Genomic DNA, 12,500 nt, shown 5'->3' on the forward strand with positions numbered 1-12,500 from the left:
AACAACGGCAACAACAACAACAAAAACAACAACAACAATAACAACAACAACGACGACGACAAAGACGACGACGTCGAGAACGACGACAACACCAACAACAACGACAACAATGAGAACAACGACAACTAGGACAACAACAACAACAACAACAATGATGACGATGATAATGACGACGAGGACGATAACGATGACGACGACGACGGTGATGGCAACAATAACAACAACTACAACAACAACAGCAACAAAAACTACCACCACCACGACCACCACCACCACAATAATAACAACAACAACAACGCCGACGACGACGACAATTGCAACGACAACAACAACAACAACAACAACAAAAACAACAACAACGACGGCGACGATGAAGCCGACGACGGCGACGACGAGGACAACAACGACGAGAACTATTAGAACAACAACAATGACAACAACGACAACAAAAATGACAACAGAGTGAGCAATGACAACAGCGACAACAACGACGACGACGACAACAACAACAACGACAACAATAACAACAATGATGACAACAATGACAACGACGAGAACAAGATAACAATGACAACAACAACAACGACGACAACAGAGAGAACAATGACAACAACGACAACAACGATGACGACAACAACGACAACACCAACAACGCCGACAACAACAACAACAACAACAATAAAAAAACAGCGACAACAACAACAACAACAACAACAACAACGATGACGATGACGACGACAATGACGACAACAACAAAGACGACGATGACGATGATGATGATGAAGACAACAACGATGACGATCACAACAACAGCAACAACAACAACAAAAACAACAACAACAACAACAACAACAACAACAACAACACAAACAACAACAACAACAACAAAAGTAACAACATCATCAACAACAACAACAACGACAACAATAACAACCACAACAATAACAACAACATCAACAACAACAACAACAACAATAACAACAACAACAACGACGACGACGATGACAACGATGATGACGATCACAACGACGACGACAACGACAACGACGAAAACGACAAGAACAACAAAACCAACGACAACTACGAGAACAACAACAACAACAACAACAACAATGGCAACATCAACTACAATGACAATAGCAACGACAACGAAACCAACGACGACCACAGCGACAACGACGACCACAACGACAACTACAAAAACAACGACCTCATAGACAACAATAAGAACTACAAGGACGACGACAACAACGACCACAACGATAACGATGAGAACAATGAAAACAACGACAACAACAAGAGCAACAACGAAAACAAACACTAGAATGAAAACAATGACAACAATAACAACAACACAACAAAACTATGATGACGAAGATGACAACCAGAAGAACAACAAGAAAAACAACAAGAACAATAACTAGAACAACAACAACTACTACAAGAACAACACTGACGACGATGCCGATTCCCATGATGACAATGATGTCAAAAATGACGACGACGACGATGATGACAATGACAATGACGACGACGACGACGATGACGACGATGACAACGATGACGACGGCAAGGATGACGACAACGACGACGACAAAGACAACAACAACAACAACAACAACAACAACAACGACGACGACGACAACAACAACAACGACGACGACAACAACGACGACGACAACAACAACATCAACAATAAAAACAACAACAACAACTACAGAAACAACCAGAACAACAACAAAAACAACAATAACAACAACGATGATGACGACGATGACAACAACGACAATGACAATGACCACGACCACGACAAAGACGAGAACAACGACAATAATGAAAAAAGCAACAACAACAACAATAATAACAATGACTACAGTGATAGCAACAACAACAACAACAACAACAATGAACAGGACAGCGACGACTATAATAACAACAATAACAACAACAACAACAACAACACTGTTGACATAGATTTTGACCAAGATAAAATAAAATGCATAAACCACATAAAATATAAATGCAAAGCATGATATTCCATTTTATGATGAAAAGAACCAATTAATAATATAACCAACCGTTTAAATTGAGGACTCAGAAAAATGGAGATATGATATATTATCGACTATCAATAATGCACGCATTAAACCTATAATTATAAAGTATGTTGAACAAATACACACTCATCAAGTTTCTCTCCTAAGGGGCACATGGCTCACGTGCGCCGCTAACAACGATAATGAAAACATAAAATGATCATGAGCGATGCTAATATCTTCGAAATATAAAATATATGATAAATGTCTTACCTTATTCTGTCGACAAGAAAAATATAGACACGGCACATAAAGAATGCCGCGCTAATGAAATATGTATACGAGGTATACTTCGTCAACTGTTCATCTCATAGCACATACGGCACTAGGCCTATGCTCATCCTAAGCCTTATGAGCAAATAATAGCTAATCAAGCTTAGCCCATTTAAAATATGGCTATCATGCATGCATGCATGTGGGTAGGTGGGGTGTTGCCAAGGCACATACATTAGTTAGAATAAAAAAAGAGTGGGTTTAGCACACGCTCCCATGATTTGAGTCAATTAGTGATTACAAAACTAAATGAAAGAGGCGCCCACGCTCCCATGATTTTAGTTATTAATTTGTGATCAAGGAAATAAGCTAAAGAAAAGAGCAGTCGCTCCCACGATCCCCACGATCTCCAGAAACACAGCCGCCTCTCAACGCTCCGCTGCTTCCCTCCGCTCCTACAAATATATACCAGGCAATCTGACTGCTCCAGGGTCGTCCTTGGCTTGATTCATTCCTTGCGACTGCTAACCACATACGCAACACACACGAGAGCACACATAGAAAGAAGAAGCAGGGAGGCAGGCGAAGAACTTGCTAGGTGAGAAGGTGGGAATCATGGCTCTCCCCTAGCCCCTGGTTTGGCCATTGTGGTACATGCCAGGGAGCTCTCTTCCTCCTCCTCTCAAAACTCTAGTCCTTAGGTCCGGCCGTTTGGTTCGGATTAAGGAACATAAAATCCATAAAATCATGTCCTTAGGTTCGGCCGTTTGGTTCGGATCAAGGAACATAAAATTCACCAAATCATCTCCTTAGGTTCGGTCGTTTCGTTCGGATCAGGGAACATAAAATCCACCAAATCATGTCCTTAGGTTCGGCCGTTTGGTTCGGACCAAGGAACATAAACTTCAGAAAATCATGTACTTATGTTCGGCCTTTTGGTTCGGATCAAAGAACATATAACTCATCGAATCATGCCCTTTGGTTCGGCCTTGTGGTTCGGATCAAGGACGTACGTTTTTTTCTTCACGTGGACATGCCATGTTTGGTAAAATTAATAAAATGCTCTACGCATGGGTTCCTTACATTTGAATTCCGTGACATGAAAGTACATTTCGTGCATGGGTTCTTTCTCTCGAATTCCATCACGCGAGCCATAAAATGACTAAGCCATGAGCGAGAGAAAATATACAATTACGCTATGTCACGGGTTCCTCTCATATGAATTCCATGCCATAAGTCATAAAATCAAAGGAAATACAAATTATGCTATGACATGGGTTCTTCTCATATGAATTCCATGACATAAATCATAAAATAAAGAATTACATAGTATCTTATGCCGTGGGTTCCTTCATACGAATTCCACGACAAAAAATATATAAAATATCTTATGACATGAAGTCTTCCATACGAATTCCGTGGCATGAGCCATAAAATAATAAAATTATTCTATGACATGGGTTCTCTCATATGAATTCCATGGCATACAACATCCATATAACAAATACACAATTATGGCATGTCATGGGTTCTTCCAAATGAACTCCATGGCATAAACCATCTACCAAATAGAAAAACAATTATGCTTCAAGTAGGGGTTCTCTAAAATGAATTTCATGATATGAGCGTTAAATATTAAAAATGCGTGGATGCATCCTATGCCTGAAAACAGGGGGCCAAATCAAGCTTGGACCAAATCAACCTTCATTTTAAATCATAACATAAATGAAGTTGAACACAAACAAAATAATTGCATGATAAAGAAATATATGGCAAAGCATCAAACATAACGGCATCGAAGATAATCTACGCATATAAACTTCAAGTTCCCAGGCCGGAGTTCAACGTCGACCGCGAGGAGGATTTTTCTTGTAGCATATTGTAATACGAATGTGTTGCAATCTCATGTAATAGATATGTTGGAATTCTTATTGAGGGTTTTTTTCTTCGGAGATTTAATTAACATAATTTTTATGTAAATATAAGAATTCTGGAAATATGTACCTCCAATGTTTGATCTTTATTTTGTATATTGTATGCGCTATATTTTATTCACTCTGTATCAATGACGTGGAAGCGTGTTTTCACGCCTCGCCATTTTCCCGTCATCAGATTCTGGCACGACCGGTGGGACATATTTCTCCCCTCATCTTTGAATTCCAAAATAGGATTGCAACATATGAATGTTCGTAGTTCATAAGCGTAAAATGTTATGTATGCATATAACCAAAAAATATAAATGAATGAAACGAATATATGGTTTTCTTTATTCTAGAAGGTATGGAGGGTCAGGTGGCACATTCAGTGAAACTTCCCATCGGAGACATTTGGCTTGACGTGCCAGCTGATCCATGTGCGACTTCAACAAATCAGCATCTCGATACTATGACTACAACACCAACTGAACATGACCCATGCGTAAAAGACTGCGCACTCAAGTTTGAGGGAAGTATGAGAGTAGAGAAAAAGGGAAAAGATAAGATAATGGACTAACTCCACTATGAGCAACCTATAAATGGGTGCAATGCCATGGTTATATTGCCCTCCTCATCGTTCCTGGATAGGAGGACATCAAAGGTTCAGAATAAAGTTCAAATTGATGTTCCAGAGCCTATTCTTACGCTGACGGATAAATCCAATGATGAATACTCTAAGACGGTTCTCAAGTTTCCCTTTGAATGCATGGAAGTTTACCCCAATTCCCATGGCTGTGAAACACGTCATGTGAACCCAGAATCAGAATTGTCATACCCCGTGTCGTCACCACCCATTGCATGTGATTCCTTTAAAGTTTTGTTTGGGTCAGTATGTCATCAACATCGGCAAAGAAATGTTCACCATGTCAAGCTTTGCAATATTAGGGTCATTAAAGTCCGTGTCTAGTTTCGCAGGAGTGTGGACAACGATCATCCAGACCGCCTTTTTCATATCAGCAAGGGTGGTATAAGGATCCATACTACGGTGACTTGCAACCCTTCAACAGTTGTTTCCTTCATACGGTTCATCCGGAAAAAGTATCTTAATCATGCCAAGTGGCGTGTTGTGGGCCTTGACCGTGAATCCACTAGATATGTCAATAGCAAAGAGCGTAAGAAGCTTCCAATTGAGCAACAAGTTGCACTCTCAAATCATGAGCCGCAACGTGTCGCTGTCTTACAACTTTGTGTGGGCAAGGATTGACTCATTTACCAGCTATACCAAGCCCATGGTCGAAGTTTTATTCCTCCACTTCTCCGCAGCTTCCTTGAAAATGACACAGTCGAATTTGCAAGTGCCGCCATTGGCAATGACATAAAAACTCAAGTTCTATAACTTGGGTATTAGAAAACCTGTCGATGTGCAGGGACAGGATATCAAGGTTCCTAATCGAAAAGAAGGTAACTTGGTTTCATTGGAAAAGCTAGCAAGGAAGGTGGCAAAAATAAGTCTTAACAAGGACAAAAGCATCACTCTCAGCAGTGGGAGAAGTCAAACCTGGACCATGACCAGATCAAGTACGCATGCCTAGATGCTTATGCGAGCTTCGAGTTTTATAGGCGACATTAAAACATAACTGCTTATTTTAGAACCCATTGAAATGCTTGTTCTTGAGTGGAATATGTAGCTGGTTATCTTAGAGCATGTTGAAATGTCTGTTCCTAAATGAAGTATGTAAGAGAAGGCTGTTGAGTCTGTATCAAAGAAAAATATGTACTCGACCAATGCTTCTTTATGTTATGGTTATGCCTATTTCACTAGGTGCAATTTTTAAATCTGAATAGAAATGACATATATTTTGCATTAATGCCTGGAATATAAATGTTGCTACATTATGTGCGCTTCAAAAACATAGTTGTGCATGGCCTTGCCTGCGACATGATGTCGCACCGGTGAAACAAGACCAAAGAAAGTACTTACCTGAAATACTTCCAGAAATAGAAGCCGACGTCGACAAAATCATTGCCACATGGTTCATTAGAGAAGTGACATATCCCACATGGGTCTCTAATATTGTACCCGATAAAAACAAAAATGGTCAAACACGCATATATGTGTAGATTTCCCAATACCTATATCGGAAATACTAGCGGATGCCACTATGGGGCATGAAATATTTTCTTTTGTGGATGGTTATTCTGGCTATAATCTAATTAAAATGGCGCCCGAAGATGAAGAGTTAACAGCATTCCGCACACCCAAAGGCATATATTGTTATAAGATAATGCCTTTTGGAGTAAAAATGACGGGGTGACATATGAGCGAGCGATGACGATCATCTTAGACGGTTTGTTATAGGTAATTGTCGACTGTTATATAAACGACATAGTTGTGAAATCAAAGCATGAACGAGACCACTAGAAAGACCTTGAAATGGTTTTCGAGCGTCTCACACAACACAATCTGGAACTGAACCCCATGAAATGCGCCTTTGGAGTTTCCTCCAAAAATTTCTCGACTTTGTGGTTACAAAGAACGGTATTGAGATCGACCCAAGTAAAATAAAGGGGATTATCAAGATGCCACCACCCAAGAACTTACACCAACCAAAAACTTTCCCAGGCCACCTATCATATATTAGGAGGTTTATTTCAAATTTCTCAGGGAGGTGCAAACCTTTCTCGCGACTCATGAAAAAATGAGTCCCTTTTGAATGGGATCAAGACCGTCCACTAGTTCTCTATATGGTTGCTCTATCGGCTTCACTAAGGGAACTCCTAGTATAAAATAATGACACGGGAAAGAAAGCGTCACTGTATTATCTTAGTCGCACCTTTGTAGGGGCTGAGTGCAACTATCCAGACATGGAGAAGATATGTCTCGCATTGGTGTTCGCCGCACAAAAATTACGACACTACATGTTAGAACACACTGTACATTTAGTCTCAAGAGAAGACCCACTCAGATATATATTGAGTAAAATGGTACTATCAGGAAGATTAGCTAAATAGGCAATATTTTTGTCACTGTTTGACATCACGTACATACCATAAAAGGGCCATAAAAGGCCAAGCTTTAGCTAACTTTCTGGCAGCGCATCCAATCCCAGATGATTTTCCCGTAGCCGATGACTTGCCAGATGAGGACGTCTTCGCCACGATAATTACCAAATCAACATGGATAATGTACTTCGATGGCGCTTCCCGGCAATCTGGGGCAGGTGCCGAAGTTATTTTGAGTTATTTTCGGTACGCCTAACGTAGGGGTGTTCCCATTTTCATTTACCCTGACGTCAACATTATCAAATAATTCAGAGGAATATGAAGCTCTCATCATCGGGCTTGAGATAGCCTTAAACATGGGACTCAATATGCTCACTGTTTATGGGGACTCGCAACTAGTGGTTAATCAACTGAAGGGGACCTATATGGTAAAGAAACACGAAAAGCTGCCATATTTCGAAAGGGCAAAAGAGCTCATAGCTATGTTCGCAGATCTAAATATTCAGCACATAGTTAGAAATCAAAATGAAAAGGCTGACGCCTTAGTTGGCTTAGCTCCTAGTATGTCACTAAACTCACGTGGAATGATGAACGTACATATGGAGGAGTGAAGAGTACTGCTAATATTTATGGAAGAAGAAGAATTGATAATATCTTCTGCAATGACAGCCGACATTTTTGAAATTGAGATAGGGGATTGGTGAGCTTCATTTAGGGAATATCTACTTTACGGATACCTACCCCTCGACGCTAGCGAAAGATATAGAATCCGCAAAAGATCAAGCCATTACACATGCATCAACGACGTACTTTATAGGCATTTCCATGATGTCATATTATTGCATTGTCTTGCAGGAAATGAAATTATGGAGGCCTTAAACGAGGTGCATGCCGGAATATGTGGCTCACATCAATCAGCTCCTAAATTGCACTATCAATTAAGGCATCTAAATTACTATTGGCCCACAATGTTTGAAGAAGCCACAAAATTTGCAAAAAGATGTCATGAATGCACTTACTTTATACATCTACCGCACGAATCACTCCATGCGACGAATATTTCTTGGCCTTTTGAAATGTGGGGGGTGGATATAGTTGGGCCGATGCATCCGCCGTCGTCCAAAGGGTACAAATTCATTTTAGCAGTGACAGACTATTTCTCCATGTGGGCTGAACTTACACCACTAAAGGAAGACAAAGTGGAGAATATGGAACATTTTATAAGAACACAACTCATATATCTCTTTGGCGTTCCTTCTTGGATTATGATTGATAATGGAACTCCTTTTAAAAACAAACAAGTAGAGAAATTATGCTAAAGTTTAAGATAGACCATCATTATTCCACGGCATATAATCCAGCCGCCAATGGACAAGCAGAAGCTTTGAACAAAACTCTCTGCAAGCTACTAAAGAAGGTTGTGTAAAAAATAAGCGTGAATGACACGAGAAACTTCTCGAATCCTAGTGGGCTTATAGAACGACAACACGCATGCCGACAGGAATGACACCTTATTCTGTAGTGTTTGGAGGTGAAGCAGTGCTACCATTGGAGGTACAGATCACGTCATTGGGAGTCGCTACACATGAAAATTTGTCTGAACAAAAATCTGTACAATTACGTCTCGACGAACTGGAAAGACTAGATGGATGATGACTTGAAGCTTTGAAAAATCTTGAGGCATACCAAGCTAGGATGTCGCGGGCATTCGACAAACGAGTCAGACAAAGGTCGTTCAAGCAAGGAGATCTAGTGCTTGCGGTCATCCGTCCTATGAATATCACGAGGCGGAGGAAAGAAAAAATTGAACTCAAATGGGAAGGTCCCTTCGTTGTAAAAGAGGTTTATTCTAGCTGCGCATAGAGAATTATATCACCAGGTGGCGAATACTCGTCGGCGCCTGTAAACGGGAAATTCCTTAAGCGTTACTACGCATAATAAAAGAAAATCACTCCAACAACTTATGAGAATAAATTGTGATAGATACTCCATACCCCGAGGAATATAAATTGATGCATACACATAAGAAAAATTCACTCCAACAATTTATGAGTATAAACTGTGATAGACACTCCATACCCCCACGAGCATAAACTGGGGCACACACATAAAATAAAACCAATCCAACAACTTATGGGTATAAACTTTGATACAACAAATAAGATAAAACACATTTACTCCATACCCTCATGAGTATAAACTGGGGCACCCAAACCGCTACTCCAATAAACTTACGAGTATAAACTGTGATGCACCCAAAAGAAAATACTTCATACCCTCACGAGTATAAACTGAGGCACATAAAATGTTACTCCAATAAACTTACGAGTATAAACTGTGATGCACCCAAAAGAAAATTCTCCACACCTTCACGACTCTAAACCGAGGCACAAATAAAATTGTACTCCATACCCTCATGAGTATAAACTGGGGCACACAAACTGTCACTCCAATAAACTTACGAGTGTAAAGTGTGGCATAAGAAAAATTACTCCAATGACTTACGAGTATAAACTGTGATGCAAAATAAAATATACTCCAGTACACTTATGAGTATAAACTATGATGTAAAAAAATATACTCCAATAACTTATGAGTCTAAACTGTGATGCGAAAAGCCAAAGAAAATATACTACATGCCCTCACGAGTCTAAACTGAGGCACCAAAAACACATTATGCACTCCATATCCTCACGAGTCTAAACTGTAGCACCAAAAAAATATACTCCATGTTCCCACGAGTATAAATTGGAGCACATAAAATGTTACTCCAATATACTTACGACTCTAAACTATGATAGAAAAATACTCGATACCATCATGAGTCTAAACCGAGGCACCAAAAAAAAGGGTTATGCACTCCATACCCTCATGAGTCTAAACTTAGTCACTCAAAGAAAATATTACTCCAACGACTGACGAGTATAAACTGTGATGAAAAATATTACTGCATACCCCCACGAGTATAAACTGGGGAACCCAAAGAAAAATATTCCATACCCTCACGAGTCTAAACTGAGGCACCCAAAAAAATACTCCACACCCTCACGAGCGTAAACTGTGGCATCCAAAAAAAAAATACTCCACACCCTCATGAGTATAAACTGGGGCATTACTCCAACGTCCTACGAGTATAAACTGTGATGCAAAAATGAAAACTCCAATAACTTACGACTATAAACTGTGGCATCAAAAAAATAGTGGCTCTGAATTCTCATAAGCTTAAACTGTGGTAAGAAAAAGAGTGTACATACATATGTAAAATGTAAAAAATGGAATAAAATAAATAAGGATTCATGCCATACACAACGATAGTGTAAATAAATAAGTTGCTTTAACGCCAAATCTGTTGACGCTTGATATCCGGAGCTCACGAATAGGCAAATAAAGTATCCCTGCGTGAAATGACAAGAAGAAGAGAAGGAGAAGGATATGTGCCTCTGTTAGCTGTAACTTATGGCGGAAAGCAAATGACTTGTAACCGATTTTTAACGTGAGTCCTTATCCAACGAAGGGACTAACAAACATAAAAAATCAAGCATGGCTACAAATTATCTGGCTGGATGTGTGAGCAAAATAAGTGTGTCACCCGCACTAATATGAATATTTGGAACATACATATGTAATGGAATATGTTGACGTACATTTTCGAGTTCTCAAACCAAATCATAAAAAATATTCGCTTCCAGACCTCGAGGGGCATCCGTTGACATAGATTTTGAACAAGATAAAATAAAATGCATAAACCACATAAAATATAAATGCAAAACAGGATATTCCATTTTATGATGAAAAGAACCAATTAAAAAATATAACCAACCGTTTAAATTGAGGACTCACAAAAATGGAGATATTATATATTATCGACTATCAATAATGCATGCATTAAACCTGTTATTATAAAGTATGTTGAACAAATAAACACTCATCAAGTTTTCTCTCCTAAGGGGCACATGGCTAGCGTGCGCCGCTAACGACAACAATGACAACATAAAATTATCATGAGCGATGCTAATATCTTCAAAATATCAACTATATGATAAATGTCTGACCTTATTCTGTCAACAAGAAAAATATAGAGACGACACACAAAAAATGCCGCGCTAATGAAATATATATACGGGGTATAATTTGTCAACTGTTCATCTCATAGCACATACGACACTAGGCCTATGCTCATCCTAAGCCTTAGTGAGCAATTAATAGCAAATCAAGCTTAGCCCATTTGAAATATGGCTATGCTGCATGCATGCATGTGGGTGGGGTGTTGCCAAGGCACAAACATTAGTTAGAATAAAAAAAGAGTGGGTTTAGCACATGCTCCCACGATTTGAGTCAATTCGTGATTAAAAACCAAATTGAAAGAGGCAGCCCACGCTCCCATGATTTTAGTTATTAATTGGTGATCAAGGAAATAAGATAAAGAAAAGAGCAGCTGCTCCCACGATCCCCACGATCGCTACGATCTCGAGAAACGGAGCCGCCTCTCAACGCTCCGCTGCTTCCCTCCGCTCCTATAAATACCAGGCAATCTGACTGCTCCAGGATCGGCCTTGGATTGATTCATTCCTTCCGACTGCTAACCACATACACAACACATACGAGAGCACACATAAAAAGAAGAAGCACGGAGGCAGGCCAGGAACTTGCTAGGTGAGAAGGTGGGAATCATGGCTCACTCCTAGCCCCTGGTTTGGCCATTGCGGTACATGCGAGGGAGCTCTCTTCCTCCTCCTCTCAAAACTCTAGTCCTTAGGTTCAGTCGTTTGGCACGGATCAAGGAACATAAAATCCATCAAATCATGTCCTTAGGTTCGGTCGTTTTGTTCGGATCAAGGAACATAAAATTCACCAAATCATGTCCTTCGGTTCGGCCGTTTGGTTCGGATCAAGGAACATAAAATCCACCAAATCATGTCCTTAGGTTCAGTCGTTTGGTTCGGAACAAGGAACATAAAATTCACCAAATCATGTACTTAGGTTCGGCCTTTTGGTTTGGATCAAAGAACATATAACTCATCAAATCATGCCCTTAGGTTCGGCCTTGTGGTTCGGATCAAGGACGTACTTTTTTTTCTTCACGTGGACATGCCATGGGTGCAAAAATTCATAAAATGCTCTACGCATGGGTTCCTTACATTTGAATTCCATGACATGGAAGTACATTTCGTGCATGGGTTCTTTCTCACGAATTCCATGACACGAGCCACAAAATGACTAAGCCATGAGCCAAAGAAAATATACAATTACGCTATGTCATGGGTTCTTCTCA

The sequence above is a fragment of the Hordeum vulgare genome, chromosome 4H (genome assembly GCF_904849725.1).
Source record: "Hordeum vulgare subsp. vulgare chromosome 4H, MorexV3_pseudomolecules_assembly, whole genome shotgun sequence".
In the NCBI taxonomy this organism is placed as follows: domain Eukaryota; kingdom Viridiplantae; phylum Streptophyta; class Magnoliopsida; order Poales; family Poaceae; genus Hordeum; species Hordeum vulgare.